The sequence below is a fragment of the Leopardus geoffroyi genome, chromosome A3 (genome assembly GCF_018350155.1).
Source record: "Leopardus geoffroyi isolate Oge1 chromosome A3, O.geoffroyi_Oge1_pat1.0, whole genome shotgun sequence".
Classification (NCBI taxonomy): Eukaryota; Metazoa; Chordata; class Mammalia; order Carnivora; family Felidae; genus Leopardus; species Leopardus geoffroyi.
The window spans coordinates 63,927,047-63,950,908 of NC_059336.1; the positions used below are offsets into that span (position 1 = coordinate 63,927,047).

At 39.8% G+C, this 23,862-nt stretch overlaps 1 protein-coding gene across 6 annotated transcripts in view; it reads left to right on the forward strand.

Annotated features, from left to right (window-relative positions):
- The first annotated feature begins 3,876 nt into the window (after window positions 1-3,876).
- Window positions 3,877-23,862, forward strand: part of PPM1B (protein phosphatase, Mg2+/Mn2+ dependent 1B) — a 91,747-nt gene continuing 71,761 nt past the window's right edge. For 3 of the 6 annotated variants that reach the window (XM_045445889.1, XM_045445892.1, XM_045445891.1), the window contains exon 1: window positions 3,888-4,327. The gene's annotated coding sequence lies outside the window, so the exon portion shown is untranslated. Of the gene's footprint in view, window positions 4,328-23,862 lie in introns of all 6 variants that reach the window. The other 3 variants (XM_045445890.1, XM_045445887.1, XM_045445893.1) reach the window with 2 other exon arrangements.

Here is a 23,862-nt window from a genome sequence, read left to right on the forward strand (position 1 = left end):
TGACATGAGCTGAAATCAAGAGTCAAGACTCTTAACTGACTGAGTCACCAGGCATCCCAATATCTGATGTCTTATTTAAAAAAGAACACCGGGGTGCCTGAGTGGCTCAGTCAGCTGAGCATCTGAATCTTGATTTCAGCTCAAGTCATGATCCCCAGGTCATGGGATTGAGCCCTGAGTTGGGTTCTGTGCTGAGTGTGGAGCCTGCTTGGGATTCTCTCTCTCTCTCATAATACTAATGTAATTATTATATTATAATTATATAATATATAATATATAATATATAATATAATTAATGTATAATATATAATAAATAATAAAATATATAATATATAATAATTATATAATTATAATTATAATAATCTCTCTAATAATAATAATATAATCACAATAATAATAATAATAAATAAATGATTTTTAAAAAGACCACCAGAATACTGTAGCCTACATTGGGAAAATCAGGACTTTCTCTGCATTACATTCACTTTTTTTTAACGTTTATTTATTTATTTTGAGAGAGAAAGAGAGAGAGCATGACAGCACGAGTGGGGGAGGGGCAGAAAGTGAGAGAGAGAGAGAGAGAGAGAGAAAGAGAATCCCAAGCAGGCTTCTTTCAGTCAGCTTGCAGAATCTGACTCCGGGCTTAATCCCAGGAACTGTGAGATCATGACTGAACCAAAATCAAGAGTCGGATGCTTAATTGACTGAGCCACCTAGGTGCCCCTCTACATTATATTTAGTATTGTTTTTATTATATTTTGGGGACTGCTTTGCCTTTAGTAACATCTAAATCTCAACAAAACAAAGCTAGGAGAGCTTACACTAGCTGCATTCACATAGCTAGTTAGAATCAGAGCTCTCTATGATGGTACTCAATGTTTATGATGCATTATATGTTTATGATGGTACACACCAATTTACCTTTTAAATTTGTGAATTGTGTTGGACCTTCTTTATTGGTTTAGTGTTTTTTTTTAAATGTTTATTTTTTGAGAGAGAGAGAGAGTGTGAGCAGGGGAGGGGCAGAGAGAGAGGGAGACACAGAATCTGAAGGCGGCTCCAGGCTCTGAGCTGTCAGCACAGAGCCCAACACTGGGGCTCAAACTCACGAACCACGTGAGATCATGACCTGAGCTGAAGTTGGATGTTTAACTGACTGAGCAACCCAGGCACCCCTATTGGTTTAGTGTTTTAATACAATAAAGCATACAAGAAAGTTAACCTAAATGTGTTTTTATCCCTATTGTATCCTTAACCCCTAGGACAGTATTCAATGTATCTTTATTTTTATTTATTTTTGAGAGAGAGAGAGAGAGCACGCACAAGCGGGGGAAAGGGCAGAGATGGGGGGTGGCGGGATACAGAGGATCTGAAGCAGTCTCCATGCTGACAGGAGAGAGCCTGAGGCAGGGGCTTGAACTTGTGAACCCTGAGATCATGACCTGAGCTGAAATCAGATGCTTAAACAACTGAGCCACCAGGGTGCCCAATGCATCTTTACTTTTAGTGATTGAAAGAATGAACGATGTGCAATCATCAGCCCACCTAAATGATTGTGCTTTGTATTAGTCTTAGGGTCAACCAAGGGAAAGTGAGAAGGAAATCAATCAGATCAAGAAACTTCTCTGATGTCCTTCTGAGATTGCCTGGATTCTCAAGACCAGGGTCCTCTGATGTCTCCATTTTTATGATCTTTCGATGCTCATTTTGGAAGCTGAGATCCTAGACTCCTTCTCCCCTATATAAAGTATGTCAGACAAAGGAAAGTGATTTAAGGAAATGTATTCTCTAAGTTATTTAAGAAATATTTCCTAAGAAGTGATAATGATAACAAAGGAGACAAGGGAAAGGCAAAGTCTAAATGGGCCTACTTCTTTTTTTCTTTATTATTTTTCCTCCCATCATGCAGAAGTGGGGCAACTAAATTTTAGTTTATGGTGTCTCCATTACCTATGCTAGAGGGTCTCAATCATTGGTGTGTATAAAAATTTAAAAATTCACCTAAGTCTTGTCCCTAGAGTCCCTGATATTATGGGTGTGAGTGGGCCCAGGAATCTGCACGCCAGCTGATTATGATGCTGGTGCGCTAGCCACCATACCGTAAAAACCCCTATTATTATGCAAAATTGGGGCATAGATGAAAAAATCTGAACTGCAATTAAGTCTTTATTTTTGCCATTCTCACCATTGCTGGGCCAGCTCTGATTGTCAGTCCAAACCAATTTACACAAAAGTGTGAATAAGGTTTAAATCCTTTATCAGGGCACTTTCATTAAAAAAAAAAAAAAAAAAGGTATTTTAGGGTGTTAGAATGCTTTAATTACACTTTAGTTTTGTTTCTTTTGGGGGGAATTAACCTGGCAATACCTGTTAGTCTAATTTGATTGCTGAAGGAATCCTGTCCACTCTCTTCCTTTGCCTCTTGAATCATTCATTCTAGGCTGATACTGTTCTTTGTGAAGCCTTCTTCAGTAAACCTATACACAGGGACGATCCCTTTATGTCACTACCATCCCTTGCATTTTCAGTGATAGCATGTATCATCTTGTAGTGGGATTGCCTAATTTAGTTTTGTGTCTGCAGTTCTTCGCATAGTGCCTGGCAAATAGCAGGCGCTCAAGAATTGTGGAACGAAGGAATGAATGTCAAAGACTAGGCCGAGTTTTAAAAATCAATGTTGACTAAGAAACAAAACATGGAAATGTCAAGGGCTGAATGCCAGGCATTGCAGGCTTAGAAAGAACACAAATAACCCTTAACAGCACAGAGTCCTCTTGAAGGGATCGCCTGTCCCATTTTCTCAATTCGCTTTCCAGCCATTCCCGATACCCCAATTTCCCGCTCACTAACTCATTCCCTCCCCTACTGCGGACAGGTCCGGCAGGTATATCAGCTCAGCAGCTCTGATTGGTCGGCGATGATTTCATTGTTGGGAAACATCCGGGCTTTTTCCCTCCCCGCAACACCTCCCCCAGAGCCCAGCGTTCTGAGCTTCTCTCTCCCGCGTATGCCCCTCCCGCTGGCTGAAGCAAAACAACCGCCTCTCCCCGGACCGCTTCTGATCCTCGCCCGCGCCATCCCTTCCGTCTCTACGCCAAAGAGAGGCGTTTATATTCTCCAATGAGGGCCTAACAGGACTTTGTTAGCCAATCGGCAGCCAACCCCCTGCAATTCCGGGTGGGACTAGGCTTCCACACCTATAACTGCACAAGCGCGTTGGCTCCTTTATGGCGCTTGTTTTACGCAAGGCTTAGAGGTTAGAAATAAAGGGGCATGATTCTCGTAGAACGGGAAGGATCCGCACACACTGTCTGGATTTGACCGTTTTCGAAGACTAGCCAATCGCTTTTCGAATACTTCCCCGCCTTTTGCGCGTTCATTTAAAAAAAGCCAGTGTGACGGACTTGGAAATTGGTTTAGTGACGGACACGCAGAGAAAGCCAATGATTGAGGGTTCGGGTCACCCTTTGGACCAATAAAAAAGGAGAATCGCTAGGGTTCGGGCTTTGCGAGGCGGAGTGCAGGTGGGCGTTATTTGATTGATGGCGATCTCTACTTATGGCTGGTAGGGTGGGTTGGTTCCTGACGTCCAGAGGCGGGGCTGAATAAAGTAAATGGTAATGAAGGGTTGGGTCTCACTCAGTGGGCGGTGTTTGATGGATAGTTGACCTTGCCAATTGAAGGTGGTCACTGGTGCCCAATGGGAAATTAGGAACTGAGAGGCGGGGCATTGTGGGCGGGGAAAACTGAGTACGGAGGTACGGGGCAGCCGAAGTGGGAGGGGGATGCTGATTGACGGGAAGCCCAGCCAGCCGGGTGCAGCCAGAGGCCGCGCCGTCCCAATGGGTGGGATCTGGGGGCGGGGCTGCCCGAGGGGCGGGGAGGAGAGGGTGCGGGGAGGGGGTTGCAGAAGGAGCCGAGCGGCTGCTGCTCAATGGCGGAAAAGCCGCCGGTGTTCTGACCGCCTGGTCCCCCTAGCAGTTGCGGGGGAGTTTCCTGCCGGCGCGGCTGGACTCTCTGCTTCTCAGGGTTCGGTGGCTGGAAGATGCTCCAGAGAGACGAGGCTGCGGCGGAGGAGGTGGCGGCGGCCGAATCGGCAACGGCGCTAGGGTGGAGAGAAGGCGGCAGCGGCGGCGGCGGCGGCGTGCGGGGCCCGACGGTGTAAACAGCCCCGGAGGCGGCGGAGGAGGTGGCCGAGACCCCGACGGGGAAGCGGCGGCTGAGGCAGGGTCACGCCTCAGTCGGAAGCCTGGGTTGAGTGCAGCAGGGGTTCTCTGCGGCGGGCGAGAACGGACGCCCTAGACCTCGCTTCCCTCCCTCGCCCCAGGTAAGGCCGCTCCGCGCCCCGCCGCAGGGGAAACGGCTCGCGGGCACCGCCGAGGCCCCGGACCGTTTTCGGGGTGCCGCCGGGCTGCGGTCGTGGGCCCTACCTGTCTAACCGTCGCCTTTTTTTTTTTTTTTTTTTTTCTTTCTGCCGTGGAGTCTGGGGGAGCAGAACGCGGAGCCTGGCTCCTGGGTAGGCCCCTTCCCCAGCCGCCGCCTCCGCGCTCGGCCGAGGCTGGGAGAGGCTCGGGGCAGGGAATTTTACTTTGCTCCAACGCCTGGAAGTGAACTGCTTTCCCCCTGTTTTCTGCTTCAGACAGCGAGCGTCTCTTTCACACCAAAGCACTGGGGCTAGGGCTACTCCAGGCTTTAACTCATCCCTTCCTGGATCATGCCTATTTGAAAACCCTACCTTTTACATTTGTTTCCTCATCAGCTTTTGCCCCACTCTGCGCTCCACTTCACTTCCTTGTTAAATCTTCTTTCTCGTTCTTCTTTCTCTGCCTCTCACCACCTCCTTCTTAGTAGCTCTAAATCGCTTCTTTCTCTTCTTGGTGACTCCGGGCTCTTCCCTGCCTTCCCCAGCAGTCCTTTTCGGATGTCATTCTTTTCCGCAAAAAAGTTTTTAAATGAAACTTCCGCCTTCAGTACCCCAAATCTTCCAGAGGCCCATTAAGAGTAGACTAACCGGCTTTATGTGGAAGATCAGTTTTTTTAAAATAATTTAATTGGGTCTAATGTCCTTTCAAAAGTAGGTTGTATTCATAAACGTTAAATGTGAGAATAACACCAAGGTAATTTAAAAAAGAGGGGCTCAGTGAATGTTGGAAATAAGTTATTTCGTTTTTTAAGTTGCCTGACCTTTATTGTCCGATTTAGCAGATCTAGAACATTTGCCCATCTTACTTGGCAAAACTGCTTCTTAAGCATTTGATAGTCGGCCCAGATTCATAAGTATTCAAGTCGGCTTAAAAACAACGTGGAAACTTTAAAAAGAAGACATTAGATGAACAACTAGGAAGCTGTTTTCATGAAGTCACAGTTAAAGACCTTTTAAAATAGGCTCCACATGTTTAATGTATCAAAATAAAGTTGGCAGGAGACTTGTAAAAGGATTATTTAGGAATTTGAGTAGTCTTAGTGATATGTAGCTATTTTGGGAAAAACATTCTTTTTGTTAACAAACCTTTACAACTGTGATGTGAGAATTACTGAGGTTTATTGTGGGATTAACACAGGAACTCATTTTATTTGAGCTACTGCACGGACGTAGAAGTGGTAAATTGTAGAGGGCAGATACTGTAAGTCCCTATGTTCTGGGAGATTGAGCAACATACCATCAACACTGAACGTTAATGGACATTATTTCATTTACTTTCTCTGTTGTGCAATAGCAGAGTTCCTATCATTGGCCTGCTTTTAAACAGCATTTCTAAATAGAGACAAGTTATTCTAATTATTATGATAATCTTTTCCAAGTGTACAGGCTTTAAAAAATACGGTTGAAGTTACACTATTAAGGTGATAACTTTTTTTAAAGAAATATTTTTGTAGGCCTCCTGAATGGGCAATGTGTTGTTTCTTTTTTTTTTTTTTTTTTCCAACGTTTATTTATTTTTGGGACAGAGAGAGACAGAGCATGAACGGGGGAGGGTCAGAGAGAGAGGGAGACACAGAATCGGAAACAGGCTCCAGGCTCTGAGCCATCAGCCCAGAGCCCGACGCGGGGCTCGAACTCACGGACCGCGAGATCGTGACCTGGCTGAAGTCGGACGCTTAACCGACTGCGCCACCCAGGCGCCCCAGCAATGTGTTGTTTCAATTGCACTTCTAAAATTTAGTATTTAGAACGGTTGGTTTTTTTTTTTTTTTTTTTGTCAACAGATTTTTCCCCCCCAGGGATAATCCTGATTTTTACTGTGCTTCTTTGCTTCTGTCAGTGTCTTCTTTAAATGGTGGTTGTGTTTTCCCCTCTTCATTTATTTTTGCTCTCATAAAGTTTTATCACAGTTTCTGCAGTGGCTCTCCATGTTGCATTGTCAGCATGGAGTTGTGTTTTTATGTGATCTTTTGTACCCCTTGGTTAAGATTTCCTCAGTTTTTGTATATAATCTGTGGAATTTGTACATGTTGCATTAATCTCTTAGAAATGACCAGCAGAGCTCTCAACACCTGTTTTCTCATACCAGGTGTCTGATTTCTGCGAAGACTCCAGGAATAGGTGAAAGCTTTTAAAGTTTGTCTGATAGTCACGGCAATAAATATTATTTTATGTTAGTTGTTAACATATCGTAATTACCAAATCTCTACAAATTACATCATCTGAAGGAATGGTATGTCTACTTAGCTGTGCTTCTAAGAAAAACTAATTCACAAGTTGACAAGGGTCAGAAAAAGTAGTTCATGTTTTCCTATAATGTACATTTTTTCCCTATAATGTACATTTTTTACGAAGTCTTTTGAATTAAAATTTGATGCTGATAGACTGTCTCGTGATACTCGTTGAAGAGTAGAATTTGCCATAGTGTCGCTTAGGGATTGTGGTGATTCATTAAAAATTGAGCCAATGGTGGAACAATTGTAAACATGCCCTTGTAAATGGGTTGGTAAACATTTCTTTTAGCGCACATGACACTGAGAGTGAATTTTCCCCCCACTCTCATTGGTGTTAGTTACAAGCATTATCTACATTGTATGAATATTTGTATATTACATGTAACTATTTTAAAGAATTTTGTGATACTACCTACAATAGAGAGTAAAGAAGTATAATTCTAACTCCATAGTGGTCTTTCATAAGAAATTAGTAAAGTGAGTAAAATTAACTTATTAAAATATAACATGGTATTTTACTTTTTCTGTGAAATATGCCTTTCACAGTTCACTGATTTTAAACAAAAATGAGTTGGGAAACAACTGACAGTGTCAGAGTTAGAATAAACTTATTTTAAATTCCAGAATTCAAATAGCAAAATTTATTCAAGTGATACTTAGTATAACATATAAAATTATAGTTAGCAGGAAGAGAATGTTGGAGAATATGGTTATTTCTGGATATCCATTCCCCCCTCCCCCACATTGTACTTGATTCTTTTTATTTTTTTTTCTTAATGAACTAATTTCAGAATGTGGGTCAAAATGAAATAATATATTAGCAGCTTTAAAGTTTTACTGTAGAATATATTTTATATATCATATCAGTAGAGTTGTGGATTAAAAGGACTGATTAATTGGGGATATGAGATAAAATTCTCAGAAACTAGGTAAACCCTGGAAATGTAACCCGACTACTTTCCATCTCACTATCCTGTACTCAGACCAAACAGGGAAGGGAAATAGGGTGGATTTGGAGAATACTGGTTTTTGTAGTTTTTGTATAAACTGTCATACTGATCTAACAAGTATAGATGAAGAAAAGGTACTTCATAATCTTTGTTTATTTGTGTTTGTTGATACTTGTTTATACCAAAATATTGATTTAAAAGAAAATAACTATTGATCTTTTAGACTAAGTATGCTAATATCTCTGATTGGCCATTTTGGAATCTTTTTTCAAAAGAAACATTTCTTTTTTTCTTAACTTTTTTAAAGTTTTGTTTTTTTAAGTAATCTCTACGCCCAGTGTGGGGCTCAAACTCAAGATCCTGAGGTCAAGAGTCAAATGCTCCAGGGGCACCTGAGTGGCTCAGTTCGTTAAGCATCGTACTTTTGATTTCTGCTCAGGTCATGATTTCCCTATACGTGTGTTTGAGCCCCATCTCTGGCTCTGTGCTGACAGCGGGCTTGCTTGGGTTTCTCTCTCTCTTTCTCCCCCTCCCTGTCTCTCCCTCCCTGTCTCTCCCTCCGTCTCCCTCTCCCTGTCTCTCCCTTTCTCTCTCCCTCTCCCTCCTTCCTTCCTTCTCTCTCTGCCCAAACCCTCTTCGCACATGTGTGTGCTCTCTCTCTGCCTCTCAAAATAAGTAAATAAACTTAAAAAAAAAAAAAAAAAAAAAGTCGAATGCTCTGACTGAGCCAGCCAGGCGCCCCTCAAAAGAAACATCTTAATGTGGTTTAGCCTCTTTGTGTAGATTTGACCTGAATTACACTTTTCAGTGTTTAAACTATATCTTCTCCTTCCCTCCAAAGAAAATCACCTTTTAGACTAACTCGAGTGATTTGATCAGGTAGTTGAATCAATGTTATGATAAAAAGAAGTTTTTACTAAATTCTTGATGTAAAGAAGTTTTCCAGAAGTGTATTCTATATACTGTAGTTTAATTTTCAGATTTTATAAAGATCATGAGATTTCGTTTTTAGCATCATCTAACAACCTTAAAAACAAATAGCATAAGGTAGCTCATTCTTCTTCTTCTTCTTCTTCTTCTTCTTCTTCTTCTTCTTTTTCTTCTTCTTTTGAGTTTTCATTCAGACTTCAGGGTGTTTTATTTCTCCCTTGAAATTTAATGTTAAATAACAGAGACCTAAACATTTTGCTCTGAATTATGGTAGGTCATGACACAGAGGAGTTCTCAAGTAAATATTTTTCTTTTTTAACTGCAGCTAACTTGTGGCCACATCTACAATATCTTATTATTTCTTGGCATAACATACACCTTTTATAATGATACCCTTTTAATAATTAAGTTCAAGAACCCAGTAGTTTAACAATCAATAGTGGGATTTTAACTTTTTAATCTATTTAGACAAATTTAACATGGTTTGTTAACATTTAAAGCACAGTTTACAAATTGAAAGCTTTTTTTCATTTACTAAATTGTGGGTTTTTTTTTAAGTTATTCTTTTTAAGTGGGTGCCACGCCCAACATGGGGCTTGAACTCCTGACCCTGAGATCAAGGGTCACAATGCTGTACTGACTGAGCCAGCCAGGCACCCCTCATTTACTAAATAGTTTAATATTAACTTACTAAAAATGGACTCAAAAGTGCTTTTTGGGGAGTATGTTGAAATATCAATATTACATTTATTGGCTTTAAGTTGATTTCTTTCTGAAATCTAAAGACCTTAAAGTTTGGAAACATAACCCTTATTGAATTTGTTTTACATCCCTTTGAACAAAAGACTATTCAATACATGGTCTGATATTTAGAGGAGAGAGAGAGATGAACATTGGAAGACTTCTCCTGAAGGTTAAGGAACTTGTCTTACTTTTAGAGATGGGACCAATTATTGGCAGTGGTACAGGCAGGTTAAACCTGTGTCTAGTATTGTGCTTTTCGTCTATATAGACCGCCCCCCGCTTCAAATTACGGGTGGATGATAAGTGCATTTGTATGATAGATACATGAAAAACCTTTTCTTTCCTTCGTGGAAAACTTTTTCTGTTTTTAAGATGTGGTTATGTTATCAGGTATAATCAAATGTGTAATAGAAGAAAAAAACTAAATGAATAGGTTTTGTGTGATAGTGCAAACCTGAAAAGCAGGTTTAACAAAGGATATATAGAGTAATTTGTGAAATTCGAAAGGATTTCAAAGCACTTTAAAGCTTGAGAGTAATGTCACTGATTCTTAAGTCTAATTGCATTTAATTTTCTTGATGTAGGTATGTATAAGTACACTCTTAACATTGAAAAAGGGTAGTTAATAGATGTTCTTACAACTAGGAGAATCTAGGAGTGTCCATATTGCTCATGGGTATTTAACTTATCTTGGCAAAGAATTTTTCTTTTCCCCCTCTTCTCATTAAAGCACTCAGGTCTGAGTTAATGAAGGGTGTTATCTATTAAATACAGGTGGCTCTTCTTAGTCCCTTACAAAGAGGAAATTGTGAACTCAAAGCAACTCTGAATGATAGAATGTATGGGAGATCAAGTTGAGATATGAGCAGCTTCCCATTACTTTAGGCTACCAACCCACTGAGAAGTAAAGAATTCCATGTAGTTTAATAGTTTTTAGTTTGTGGCCACCCCACCCCCAACCATTATTCTGGCATTCCCTGAGTGCCTTCTAATATGCAAAGCACCATTCCTGGCTGACAAAATCCCTGCCCTCATAGATTTTACATTCTGATGGCACACATTTCCTCAGTTTATGTTTCAACTGTACTCCCTTTGTGAATGGCCGAAATTACGAGTGGAAAATTTGGGATGTATGGTTTTCTATGCTACACTTTAGAAGCTCTGATGAGAACTTTACTTTTTTTTTTTTTTTTTTTTTTTTAAAGTAAGCTCTACACCGAGTGTGGGGCTTAAACTCATGACCCAAGACCAAGAGTCTCATTCTCCATTGGCTGAGTTAGTCAGGTGCCCTTATAGAGCTTTACTATTATTAACAAAAGAGAGGGAAGAAAAAAAGGAGGGAAGAAGAGTTTTTCTATAACTAGACATAAACTGATACATGGAAAGAGGAAGTAGAAAGGGGGAGATATTGTACCAAAGATTTTAAAAGGTGAGCCGAAGGTCGAAGAGAGATCCCGCCAGAAGCTGGGGCCTTCAGGTGTTTACTTTTACTGGCCGGCCTTGGATGGATAGATAAGTTCCTAGACAGGAAAATGGGAGAAGGTAGGATAATAGGAACAGGGTGAGTAGGACTTGTTAACAAGATTGGTTTCAGTAACTTGCTATGTAACCTATAAAACATACGTTGTCATTTGTGTTTAGAAAAGACCCTGTTGCTCTTTCTTGTGTTCTTTTGTGAGTATATTTGAAAGGTGAGTGATTGGCCTTTATAGTGTCTGGAAATACTGTCACTGATGCATTTTTTTTTTTTTTTAAGTCTATTCATTTTTAGAGGGAGAGGGAGAATGGGGGAGGGGCAAAGAGAGAGAATCCCAAGCAGGCTCCACGCTGTCAGTGCAGAGCCATACGTGGGGCTCAAACTCACAAACTGAGGTTATGACTTCAGTAGTTGGACTGACGGAGCCCCCCCCAGGCGCTCCTGTCACTGATTTGTGACTGCTACTTCTGTTTTCTGGTTATTTGACAGTTCTTTTGAAGATAACTGATGGAGCCAATCTGTCTCTTAGTTGATTGCACTAAAATTGGTCTGTATATTTGTTACTGCTTCCCTTAATTCTAGACCTGTGCTGTGTAACTTGAAGTTGTGCCTTTGTTTTTCCTGCATTGTAAATTTCTGCATGAGGATTTCTTACTGCACTTCGATATGAATCAGGTGCTTATTTTTCTACTTTCTGTTATGTACCTTTCCTAGTGATGATCCAGTTTGGTAAAGATGTCTCTTCCTGAGTTTACACAACCATTGCACACTTAGGATAAGCAGGAGAGATCTTTGATCTTTGTTTTTATTTTAATACATAATGGTCTTTTGCTTTCATTTGTGAGGCATTGAGCCAGACTCTCATGTGATCTTGCTTGCTGCAGTGAGTTGAGATTTTTTTTTAATTTTATTTTTAAAGCAAATCAACTTGTGTTTATTTCAGGGCCTGAATATAAAAATGAGCACTGGTTCCATTCAAGACCTAAGAGACTTCATTTATAGCACCCAAATTAAGCCCTCAAATTACTAGTTTCACTGTTAATGTATTTTGGTAACTATATCACTTTTATCAAAATGCTGATGTGCAGAAGAATTTGAACTCTTTGAATGTATTAAATTCAGTGCTGTCAGAGCAGGTTCACTGAGCTGTTCAACATTTGGAAATATGTGCCCATAGTTTAGATTAAAAAACAAGACAAAGCCTTACTTGATGTCTAAATTATCTCTTGTAACTGGTTTCATTGATATGGTACAGAATTTTATTAACACTTTGATGGTTGTAGGTCCAAAGTGTGAGGAAGTGGAGTTTAATTTCTTTCTCGTCATCTGTTCTGGAGTCTTTTGAAGTAAAATGTGGAAGTGAAATGATAACTTTTGGCTTAATACATAGAATAGTTTGCGGTTATACTCTCCATTTCTTTGTTTTCGTTTTGTGCAATCTAACTAGTTTGTAAGGGACTTAGGGGTTTGGAAGGATTAGTGATGATTTAGATTGCATTATTGCTCTTATCCTGGATCTTGAGTCTTTTTCTCAGTGATATGTTTGTGTTTTAGGTTCAGGTTATTTTCTCTTCTCTTGTGCTTTTGTTTTGTGTTGCTTTTTTTCTGCCTCTGTCTGTGCTTGATTTTTATTTAAGTACAGGGTGGCCACCAGGTCTGGAAACACAGATGTGTACACAATAAATGGCTAATTGATGTTACAGTACAGAATGTTAAAATAATATCTCTGTTTTCAGACTTTATGATCACCCTACAGACTGGAATTCTTATAGGCGGGTCTTTTGTTTTTGTTCAGGCATATATTGCCTGGGCAAATTATGGAGTCAAGCATAAGGTATATTTTGAATAGAAAGGAGAAGAGATGCATAGTTAATTTTAGAGAGCTAGCTGGAATAACATTGATACTGCGTTTTCACAAGGACTGAAACCAATCCATTAAAAGAGAAGTGTGATATTTAATGGATTGTCAGATGATATTATGGCTAATACAGTTTGGGAGATGCTGTATAGCAGTGGCTTCAGGAGTATATCAGTTGAAAAATGCTCAGAGGAGTTGGCCAAATGGTGATGACGTTAGGAGACTGTGTTTTTTTTTTGTTCTTTTCATTTTGTTTTTTTAGGCCTTAACTCTATTATTTCAGAGTAATGCCTTGATAATCATAAAATCCTTCTTAGTCACATGTGAATGAAAACTATTCTATGCCCACAGATCTAGGTGAGAATTACTTGTCCACAAATGTGCATGAGACATCTCAACACATTTAGATACATATTTCTGAATTTTTGCTACTTTATGCATTTAGTTAATGCTGCAGAATGCTTAGCACAGTTTACTTGTGTATGTTTGTAAGTGTTTATTAGATGTAAGAAGGCTTTCTACTTGGAGCAGATTATGCTTCCGGAAAAAGCTCCAAAAGGAGGATGATTGGGAGCATGGACACTGAAGTCGGACTACTTGGATTTGTATTCCTGTCCCACCACTCTGTAGATGGATAACTTAAAGCAAATTACTTAATGTTTCTAAACCTCAGTTTTCTCATTTGTAAAATGAATGATAATATATATATATATATATTTAATTTTTAAAATCTTGTATTATTTTTTAAGATTTTAAGTAATCTCTACACCCAATGTGGAGCTTGAACAAACAACCCTGAGATCAAGACTCGCATGCTGAGCCAGCCAGGTGCCCCAGAATGGTAACATATCTTATAAAATTGTTAGCTGAGACAGTCCATGTAAAGCTATTCCTATAGAGCCCGGCACACGTAATCACTGCCATTGGAGTGCCTTCTGTTATTGTTGTCGTTACTATGACTACTACTGTTACTATTAGTACATGATAGGTTGAAAGAGTACCTAACCTAGGCAGAAGACACGGTTTGAGGTTCCCATAGAAACTTTTTCTTAATGTTTGTTTATTTTTGAGAGAGAGAGGGAGAGTGTGGGCAAGGGGCAGAGAGAGAGAGAGAGAGAGACAGACAGAGGGTCAGAAATGGGTTCCTGCTGACAGCAGAGAGCTGGATGCGGGGCTCTAACTCATGAACCATGAGATCATGACCTGAGCTGAAATGGAGTCAGATGCTTAACCCACTGCACCCAGGTGCCCCACCCATAGAAACTATCAATGGTTCTGTGACTTCTCGAGTTACTTAGTCTTTCTAGGATTTAGTAGTTTTAATCTGCAGTATAATATTTTTACCTGAGTTAAGGCAGAGGGCTGGACCATATGATATCTTGAGGTCCTTTTGATTCTAAAATCCAGAGTTCTGTTGTAAGATTCTCATTTTCTGTTAGAGTTTGTTAGCTACGTAAGGGCAACAACTGTGTTAGTTTTGTATGCTGCTCTGTCCATGTATCTATATTGTGTCTGTAAATACTTGCCGAGTAAAGTTTTTCATAGAAACAGTATCTGGTAATGAGAGTAGACTAGGGAGTAGGAAGAGAGGAGAGAGATTAGCATTCCTTCTCAAGGACTGAATGCTTAACTTGTTAAAGGTATGAACACAAATCTCTTGCTGTTCAATTTTTATTTACTAAATAAATACTGTCTGCTAGCATTAGGCACTTTGGAGAACAAAGATAATTTGAATCTGCTGTTTGGGGGAGTGAGGAAAGGAGTAAAACGTATGTGATTAATTATACAAGGTAATAAGTAAAAATGCTATAAAGGAATCAGAGGTATATGTTATATATTTAGAACCTTTTTAGAATGTATGAAAATCAAATGGCAGTATAGAGTATCTTGTAATTGTTCTGCTTTTAGAAAGCAGGTGCTTGAAAAAACGTCAAGGTCATGAACTTTAGAAGAGTTTCTTTTGGGTCAAATTTGATACATAACCTTGAGAACTCTGGGGGAGACTTAAAACTAGTATTTGTAGAGGAGATTGATGAATGCAACTTAATAAACTAACAATCACAATGCATTTTTGCCTTTCTACTATGAAAAATTTTTTCATAGAAGCATAGTTACATCTAATGCTGTATTAGTTTATGAACATTTTTAATCCTACAGAACATTGTCATGGTACATTGAGTACCTCTATACCCACTACTTAAATTCAACAGTATTTATATTTTTACCATGTTTGCTTTATATAATCTTTGCTGAACATTTCAAAATAAATTGTAGATACCATGTTACTTCACCCAATACTTAAGTACGAATCTACTCCCCAAATGTCGTTTTCTTCCTACCTACGATATTGTCATCATGATATATAACACGGTTGTCTAATCTCCAGAAGTCATCTAATCCCCGTCCTTATGCAGATGTCCCCACCTGGGTCAGAAATGACTTACATAGCTTTTCCCTTCCATACCAAGATCCAGTGAAACATCATGCATTATTGTGCTGCATTTGCTGTTGTGTCTCAATTCTCTTTTAAATTTAAGCACCTACTTAAAAAGTGACCGTCTTTTTTTTTTAAAGTGACTGTCTTTTTGAAGAGACTGATTATCTTGTAAAATGTCCTGTATTCATAATTTGTCTGATTATTTCTTTGAGGTCTTGTTTAAAACTTACTCCTTTGTCTTTTGTAAACTCTTAAATTAGAGCTAAAGACTGAGTTAAATTCAGGTTAAACATTTTGGCCAGGATGCTTCATAGGTGATGCGACTTCATCCTTCACATCAGAAGGCACAAAGTGCCCGATTGTCACACTGAGTGGTGCTAACTTTGATCACAGGTGAAGTTGGTGATTACTAGATAGCCCCATGGACAAGTATTATCCGGTATATCTTGGCATATTTTGTTACCATGTAAATCCATTTCTTCTTTAGAATTTTACTTAATGGATTTACTGATTTCTCTTTTTTTTTTTTTCTTTTAAGATTTTAAGTAATCTCTCCACCCATTGTGGGGCTTGAAACCACAGCCCCAAGACCAAGAGTTGCACGCTCTACTGACTAAGCCAGGTGCCCCAGGATTTTTTTTTTTTTTTATAGATGGATCTAGGGGTGCCTGGGTGGCTCAGTTGGTTAAGCGTCCGACTTCAGTTCAGGTCATGGTCTCATTGTCTGTGGGTTCCGGCCCAGAGTCGGGCTCTTGGGCTGACTGCTCAGAGCCTGGAGCCTGCTTCGGATTCCCTGTCTCTCTCTCTCTCTCTTTCTCTTTCTCTCTCTCTCTCTCTCTCTCTCTCTCTCTGCCTGCCCCTCCCCCACTTGCACTCTGACTCTCTCTTTCTTTCTGTCTCAAATAAATAAACATTAATGGGGCGCCTGGGTGGCTCAGTTGGTTAAGTGTCCAACTTCGGCTCAGGTCATGATCTCATAGTTTGTGAGTTTGAGCCTCACGTCAGGCTCTGCGCCGACAGCTCAGAGCCTGGAGCATACTTTGGATTCTGTCTCCCTCTGTCTCTGCTCCTGTCCCACTCGCACTGTGTCTCTCCCTCTCTCTCTCAAAAATAAACAAACATTTAAAAAAAAACAAAACAAAAAGATGTATCTAGGCAGGAGTCACCCAGCTGTGGCTCGTTGGCCAAATTTTGTCTCCTGCCTGTTTTTGTAAATAAAGTTTTATTGCAACACAGCATGCTTATTTTTTACGTATTGTCTATAGCTGCTTTCCCACAGCTGTGGCAGGTCGAATAGTTGTGACAGAAACCATATGGCTCTGCAGAGCCCCAAATATTTATTTTATGGTTCTTCAAAGAAAAGTTTTGCTTATCCCTGATTTAGTATGTATATATTGTCCCCTTTTCTCATCGTATTGGTAGTAGTGGTATAAAAGTGGTGTTTATGTATTTGGTGTTCATATAATTGTTTGTAGCTTTTGTTGCACCCTGATGTTGTTCAGTGTATAACTGGTTTTAACATGGGGAGACTTGTGAAATTTCTGTCTGTGTCTCCAAATCCATAAAGTATGGTGTTGTACATGGCCTGTACAATCATATGTTAAACACACAGAAATCTATCAGGTATAAAAAGAGTTATAAAGAATAATGAATGCCAAAGTAACCGCTACTCAGCTTAGTTTAGGATATAGGACATTCCACCATACTTGAAGCCCTTCTGTTACCTTCACAGATTCCATCCTTTCTTTCCCACTGTCCTGAATTTTGTGCCTGCCTACCCTCACATATATGATCTCCATGTGCGTCTCTATGTCTATTGTTTTAAGAGATTTTGGAGTTTTTGTGCCTGATTGTATATGGAATGCTTTTTTATACAGTTTGCTTTTTTCACTCAGCATGTTTGCAGGGTTTTTCCTTGTTGTTCTCTTCCCCTCTTTTTAATAGTATTGCATATGCATTATATAGTATTCTATTGGACAGTTATAACACATTTGTGTAATCTCTTTGGATGGACATTTGGATTATTTTTGTAAGTGTAAACAATGATGCTAAAATGCAGTTTACATGTCTTTTGGTACATATGTGTGAGGGTTTCTCTAGAGCCTATACTTAGGGGTGTAATTGCTGAATTGTAGGCTTTTCTCATTGTACAACCTACTTAGGTATTTCCACAATTAACTCCAAAGTGGCTGTAGCAACTTAAGCTCCCACCAGTGGGATACAGAAGTTTCTGTTGCCCTATATCAATGGTGCAGGTGGTGCCCTGTGTAAATACAATATTGGGCATACATGGAACTTAACATTTTCTAGTAGCCACTTTAACAAAAAGCAGGTGAAGGTAATTATATTTTATCTAGTATATTAAAAATACCATTTCAGTAAGTAAACAGTACAAATTAATGAGATATTTTTGCATTCTCTTTTATTAAATCTTTGAAATATGGTATGTATTTTGTACTTAATAGCATATCTCAGTTTGGATTAGCCACATGTGGCTACTAGCTGCTGTATCACAGCAGAGTTCTATGTCCTTGTCTGCACTTGGTATTGAGAATTTTTTTTTCCTTTAATCTAATGAGAGAAACACTGTTTCGTGACTTTAATTTTATGTTTTCCTCTTACTAGTGTGGGTGAACATTCTCATATGTATAGTGGCCGTTTGAATTTCTCCATGTATTTGCTGTTATCATTTGCCCTTTTTTTTTTTAATATTTTATTTTTTTGAAGTTTGTTCATTTTGAGAGAGAAAGAGTGCAAGTGGGAAGGGACAAAGAAAGAGGACAGAAGAGAATCCCAAGCAAGTGCTGTGCCATCAGTGCAGAGCCTGGCACGGGACATGACCTGAGCAGAAACCAGAAGTCCGACACTTAACCGACCGAGCCGCCCCGGAACCCAAGATTTTATTTTTAAATAATTTCTACGCAGTGTGGGGCTGGAACTTACAACCCTGAGATCAAGAGTCTGACACTCTGCCAACTGAGCCAGCTAGGCACTCCCATGTTTTTCTTGTTTTTTTGTTTTTTTTTAATGACAAAATCTTGTAGGCATAAATACAGACTTCCTTTTAGATTAGAATGCTGCTGTTTTTCTTAATTGTATTTAAGAGTTTTTAGGGATTAATTAGATGGCGGGTCTGTAAAATGACACAGACATTTTAGTGGTGCCTGACTGGCTCAGGCAGTGGCGTGGCTCTTGATCTTAGGGTGGTGGGTTCAAGCCCCATGTTGGGTGTAGAGATTGCTTAAAACTAAAATCTCTAAAATCCCCCAAATCCTATTTTAACCTCAAGGCAGTTTTAAAATAATTCCCAAAATGCTTGGATTGAAGTAGATGCTTGGAAGGGTAGTACTTGAATGGTAATATGGGGGTGGGGGATAGGTTGATTGCTTTATACTTAAGGTAAACAATACTTTGTATGTTTTTAAAAAATTTTTGTGTATTTTTTAAAATTTTATAAGAGCGTGCACACGTGAGGTGGGGAGAGGGGCTGAGGGAGAGAGAAAAAGAATCCCAAGCAGGCTCCACGCTCAGCACAGAGCCTGATGCGGGGCTCAATCCCACCACCCTGAGATCGTGACCTCAGCCGAAATTAAGAGAGGCTCAACCAGCAGAGCCACCCAGCATCCCTGTGTATATTTCTTTTCCTCTATACATTCCTCCCTTTGCTCAGTTTGCTCCTTTCCTTAACTCTAAGCTCAGAGACCTGTAGGAAGAGCTAAGCTGAATGGATTCTGGTCTAGAGCCAAAGATGTTCTCAAAAAGGGCTTATAGGGCTAGACTGATGTGGGAGTTGGGGATGCTTAATGTGGAGCATCTGGAAACAAACCAAGTGATAAATTCATTAGTGTACCTTCTGTCTGCAGTAAGTGGGTGTGATTGACTGGGTGCTTTAAATGTGAAACACTGGAAGTAGAATTGCTGGAAATCACCATTGAAATGGCTCTGTTGTTGGAGAGTTTACACAGGCATTGGGGACAGTGACAGAAATATAGCTCGTTTCTAAAATGGACAGATTCCTCAGGAAGAAGTGCATGAGTGTGTGGAGGTTCTGGTGCATTGTGGTGGCAGTGATAATGAGATTTCCTAACAGGCTGGCCAAGTACACAGTAACATGCTAAGTAGGAACTTAAGCTCCCATGTGTGAGCAAAGCCCTTGAGGAGAAATTTAGTCATCGTGGTGGAATTAGGCATTCCTGGAAATGTTGGTTGATTTGGAAAGTAAAAGCAATAAAAGATAGGAATCATAAACATAATTAATAAAATTACTTTAAACATGGGGCGCCTGGGTGGCTCAGTCGGTTAAGCGTCCGACTTCGGCTCAGGTCATGATCTCGCGGTCTGTGGGTTTGAGCCCCGTGTCGGGCTCTGTGCTGACAGCTCAGAGCCTGGAGCCTGCTTCAGATTCTGTGTCTCCCTCTCTCTCTGACCCTCCCCTGTTCATGCTCTCTCTCTCTCTGTCTCAAAAATAAATGTTAAAAAAAAAAAATTAAAGAAAAATTACTTTAAACGTTTAAAAAATTGCTGGAAATAAGAGCTGCTTGCCCTTAATGTATGTTACAGTAGATGACAGAGGTTAATCAGAGTTCTACTAGATTTTTGGGTCTCTGCCAACTTAATATTTTTGTGAACTTTGGAATGGTTGACTAGGATATCTCTCTTGAAGAAGGATTTTTTAACTTCACATGTATTTTATTTAGTATGTGCTAAGTGTCAGAGACACAGGTTAGGGCAGAAAGGATAAGGAAGGCAAAAATGTCAAAAGAAATATGGATGACTGTATAGGGGTGGTGAGAGGCTGGGATGAAGCGTTGCTGATGGTGACAAAGAGGAGGTGTTATTTCTTAGGCACCTTGAATGATTTGGTTAGTTCACTGAAAGAAGATAGGACTACTTCGGTGGGAATGAGAATGATGTTCCTGGCCCATGTAAGGCCTAGGCGGGGCAGGTTATAGAGGGAGGTTCCAGAGTGGATATTTTGTACTCAGTGTCACTTGGGGAGTGGAAGGCCATTACATCTTTTTGGGATAGCTAAAGTATGTTTTAGGGAAATGAGGCTGGTGGTAATCTGTAGGGTCGATTGAAGGAAGGGGAGAGTGAAGTGAGGGGGACCAACTAGGAGGCGGTTAGATAATCCAGACAATAGGCGATGATGTTCAGGATTAGGGTGGAGGATAAGAGAGACACTTAAAGGGAGAGATTTGATGGAACATAATGATTTGGTGTATCTCTGAGTGGATTCATATAAAAGATTTATGGTTTCTAGCCTGAGTTACTAGAAGAAGGAGTTTGAATAGGGAGATTAATAGGCAGTGAATACGAATAGATTGGCATATGAAGGTGGTTTGGTGCACAGGTGAAGATTTTGGTTATGTTCTGTTTGAAGAGATATGTAGCCAAGCTTAATGAATAAAGCAGCCAAGCTTAATGAATAAAAATCTGAGAAGTCAATATAGAAGTGATAGCTGAGAGGCACCTGGCTGGCTTAGTTGGTAGAGTATGTGACTCTTGATCTTAGGGTTGTATGTTCGAGCCCCATGTTGGGTGTAGATACTACTTAAAAAAATAAAATATGAAGGGCATCTGGGTGGCTCAGTTGGTTGAGTACCTGACTCTTGATACGGTCATGATCCCTGGGTCGTGGGATGGAACCTTGAGTCCAGCTTCATTGAGCTGGAGCCTACTTGGGGTTCTCTCTCTCCCTCTGCCCTGCTCACGACCTCTCTCTCTCTCTCTAAAAATTAAAAAATATGTATAAAAAAAGTGGTAGCTGAAGCAATGAGATTGGATCAAAGGGGAGATACTGTATTTTGGGTTGAAGGCTAATTACTATTTGGGGGACCCACTTCCCTGTTGAAAGTTGGAGGCTGGAGGAAAAAGCAGGGGCATGAATGATTGTGAACGTTGTTTTAAAAGTCTGCAGAAGTGGAAAGAATTTCAGGAAAGGGGAGGTGTTATCAATAGTGTGAAGTGCAACAAAATACCTTATCTTGAGAAGCCTACTTTTTAGGACCAGACTGATGAATTAGCTAATTCTATCAAGAAATAGCTAATTCTACCAAAAAGAGTGTGTGAGTTGTTTTGCCAGGAGTAGTGGTGCTTTTTGTAATGATATAGTTACATATTATATCATGAGAAACATTCTGAATATGAAATATTCTATATATGTTGGTCATACTATGACCATGCTTCAGGGTGAAGTAAATTCACTTTTGTGGGTGTTAGGACTGTAACGGTAGAGTCATGTTCTGTCACTACTCATAATCATAGCACTAAAGATAATGAAACCTACAAATAAAATTCACTCTGAAAGCCTCCTGAAACTTTTGCTGTCTGATTTTGTTCTTAATTTGGTTTTTGTAATCTGGAGCCATTTATTTGGGAGTGAAGAGAGGACAGAGGACAGCTAGAAGTAATCATGTAGCCCTGAAGTTATTTTATTGTCATTGCCCATTGAAAAACTATTGGGATTAGGGGGCACCTGGGTGGCTCAGTCGGTTTAAGCATCTGACTTCAGCTCAGGTCATGACCTCACGGTTTGTGGGTTCGAGCCCCACATTGGGCTCTGTGCTGACAGCTTGGAGCCTGGAGCCTGCTTCAGATTCTGTGTCTCCCTCTCTCTCTCTGTTCTTCCCCTACCTGTGCTCTGTCCCTCTGTCTCAAAAATAAATAACCAGTAAAAAAATTTTTTTTGAAGAAAAACTATTGGGATTAGGAAAAGCAATTATTTTAGTTCTGGGCTGCTTTGCAGATGTTAAAAAGGTATGAATTCTTGTCAGTATGTTTTAAGTCAATCTCGTAGTAAAACAAGCACAAAATCATGACAAAGTTCAAACTACATTTGTTTCATCATCCACGTAGTCAAATAAGGATGGGACATGAACTCCCTCTGATTTCAGCAACATTAGCTAAAAAATTTACTATTAGGGTCAAGGGAAAATATTTCTTTTGTCTTAAAATATTAAGCTTTTTTTTTTTTTTTAATGTTTATTAATTTACTTGGAGGGGGGAGGGGCAGAGAGAGAGGGAGGGACAGAATCCCAAGCAGGCTCTGCGCTGTCAGAAGCCTGATGCGGGGCTCAAACTCATGAACCTTGAGATCATGACCTGAGCAGAGATCAAGAGTGGGACGCTTAACTTACTTAGCTACCCAGGTACCCCAAAATATTAAGCTTTTAATGGACACATGCAGGTAGCTGGTGATACCAGCTTTATATTGGCCTAAACTACTTTCTTTAGTCCTTGCCTCTCAGTCTTCTTCCAAATCTGTTAGGACCCAAAGTTTTTAAAAGCCATGGAAGTAGTGAGTGAGGAGGAACAAACTGATCATAAACACAATGTGGATGGATCTTGGAGACGTTATGCTAAGTGAAAGAAGCCAGACAGAAAAGGGCACATACTATATGTTACATGTACATGAAATTCTGGAAAGGCAAAACTATTCTATGGACAGCTCGTTAATGGCTAAGTCTGGAAGTGATGGGGAGATTCGTTTCAAAGGGGCGTGAAGGAACTTTCTGAAGTGATAGAAATGTTCTGTATCTTTATTGTGGTTGTGATTACCCAAGTATCTATATTTAACTCCTCAAACTGTGCACATAGAATAGGTGCATCTTATTACACGTAAAAACAGCCAGGAGTCTTTAGCAGCGGGAAGGAGTTGGATGGCAGAATGGAACTTTGTGGATTGGACTGTGATCTGACATTTTTATAGTGAATTGACCATTTTGACAGTAAAGCTGTCTAACATTGGTGGAAACTCCTTGATGTGTCTGACAGGGAGTGTATATGTAAGAGAACGTAATTGAGATTAATTCAGTGATTTTGCTACGTTTGAGATGCAAGTAAACATATATAATTAACTAAAACGTTTGGGTAATATCCAGTTAACTAAGTTTCTCCCCACCCCATCTGGTTTCAGAAGTCATTGAAAGGATTTCAGTAATAAAAAAGCCTTTAAAGGATGTTTGAATATAGTTGAGCCTGGTTGGAAAAACTTGAGAGTTCAAAATGTTATCCACAGGATAATCATTCTCTAAACACCAGGTATTTTCTCCTCTGTCAATTTATGTATGGATAGTTGATCTGAGAGGTAAACTATAACTTTATTTTGCTGTTTGACTGCGTCTGATTTTATTGATGCACTAGGTTGGTTATGGTAGACTAAGTTTGATTTATGGTTTATAATGATAATGATAGCTAACATTTTTAAGCACTTACTTTATGCCCAGCACTGACCTACAGTTAACCTGCACTATTTCATTCATTTATTACAACTCTGTGACATAGGTGCTTTTAATACTGCTGTCTTTTAGACGAATATATCACGGCTTTAAAAATTAAATAATTAGGTCAGGGTCATACAGTAAGCGGTTGAGCTGGCATTTGATTCAAGTCTATTTTGTGGTAAAGCCCATACCATTTTTTTTTAATGTGAAAAAAGAAGTCTTGAGGGGAAGAGTGGTGATTTAAAAGAGGGCATAACTTGGTTTTCTGCAGATTCTGTGGCCCACACTAAATGGATCCTGAGTACCAAAGAATGTGGCATTTCTAGCTTTTACAGCCCTTGATGTCAGGCAGTGCTTCATGGATCTGAGCTAATGGCAGTGATGGCCATTGAAAATGAGGTTTCTGCCATTCCCAAGGTCATTCATCCAGCAGTCTGTCTTTGGCCCTTAGGAGATCCTTTCTCTTCCTCTTGTCCTCCTCTTCACTCCTGACATCCTTCTAGCATTGTCTCAAGTCAGGTTCCTCTGGAAGGCCTCATGGAGACAATATTCCCTGAGTTCTTGCATGTTTATGAGTTTGCATA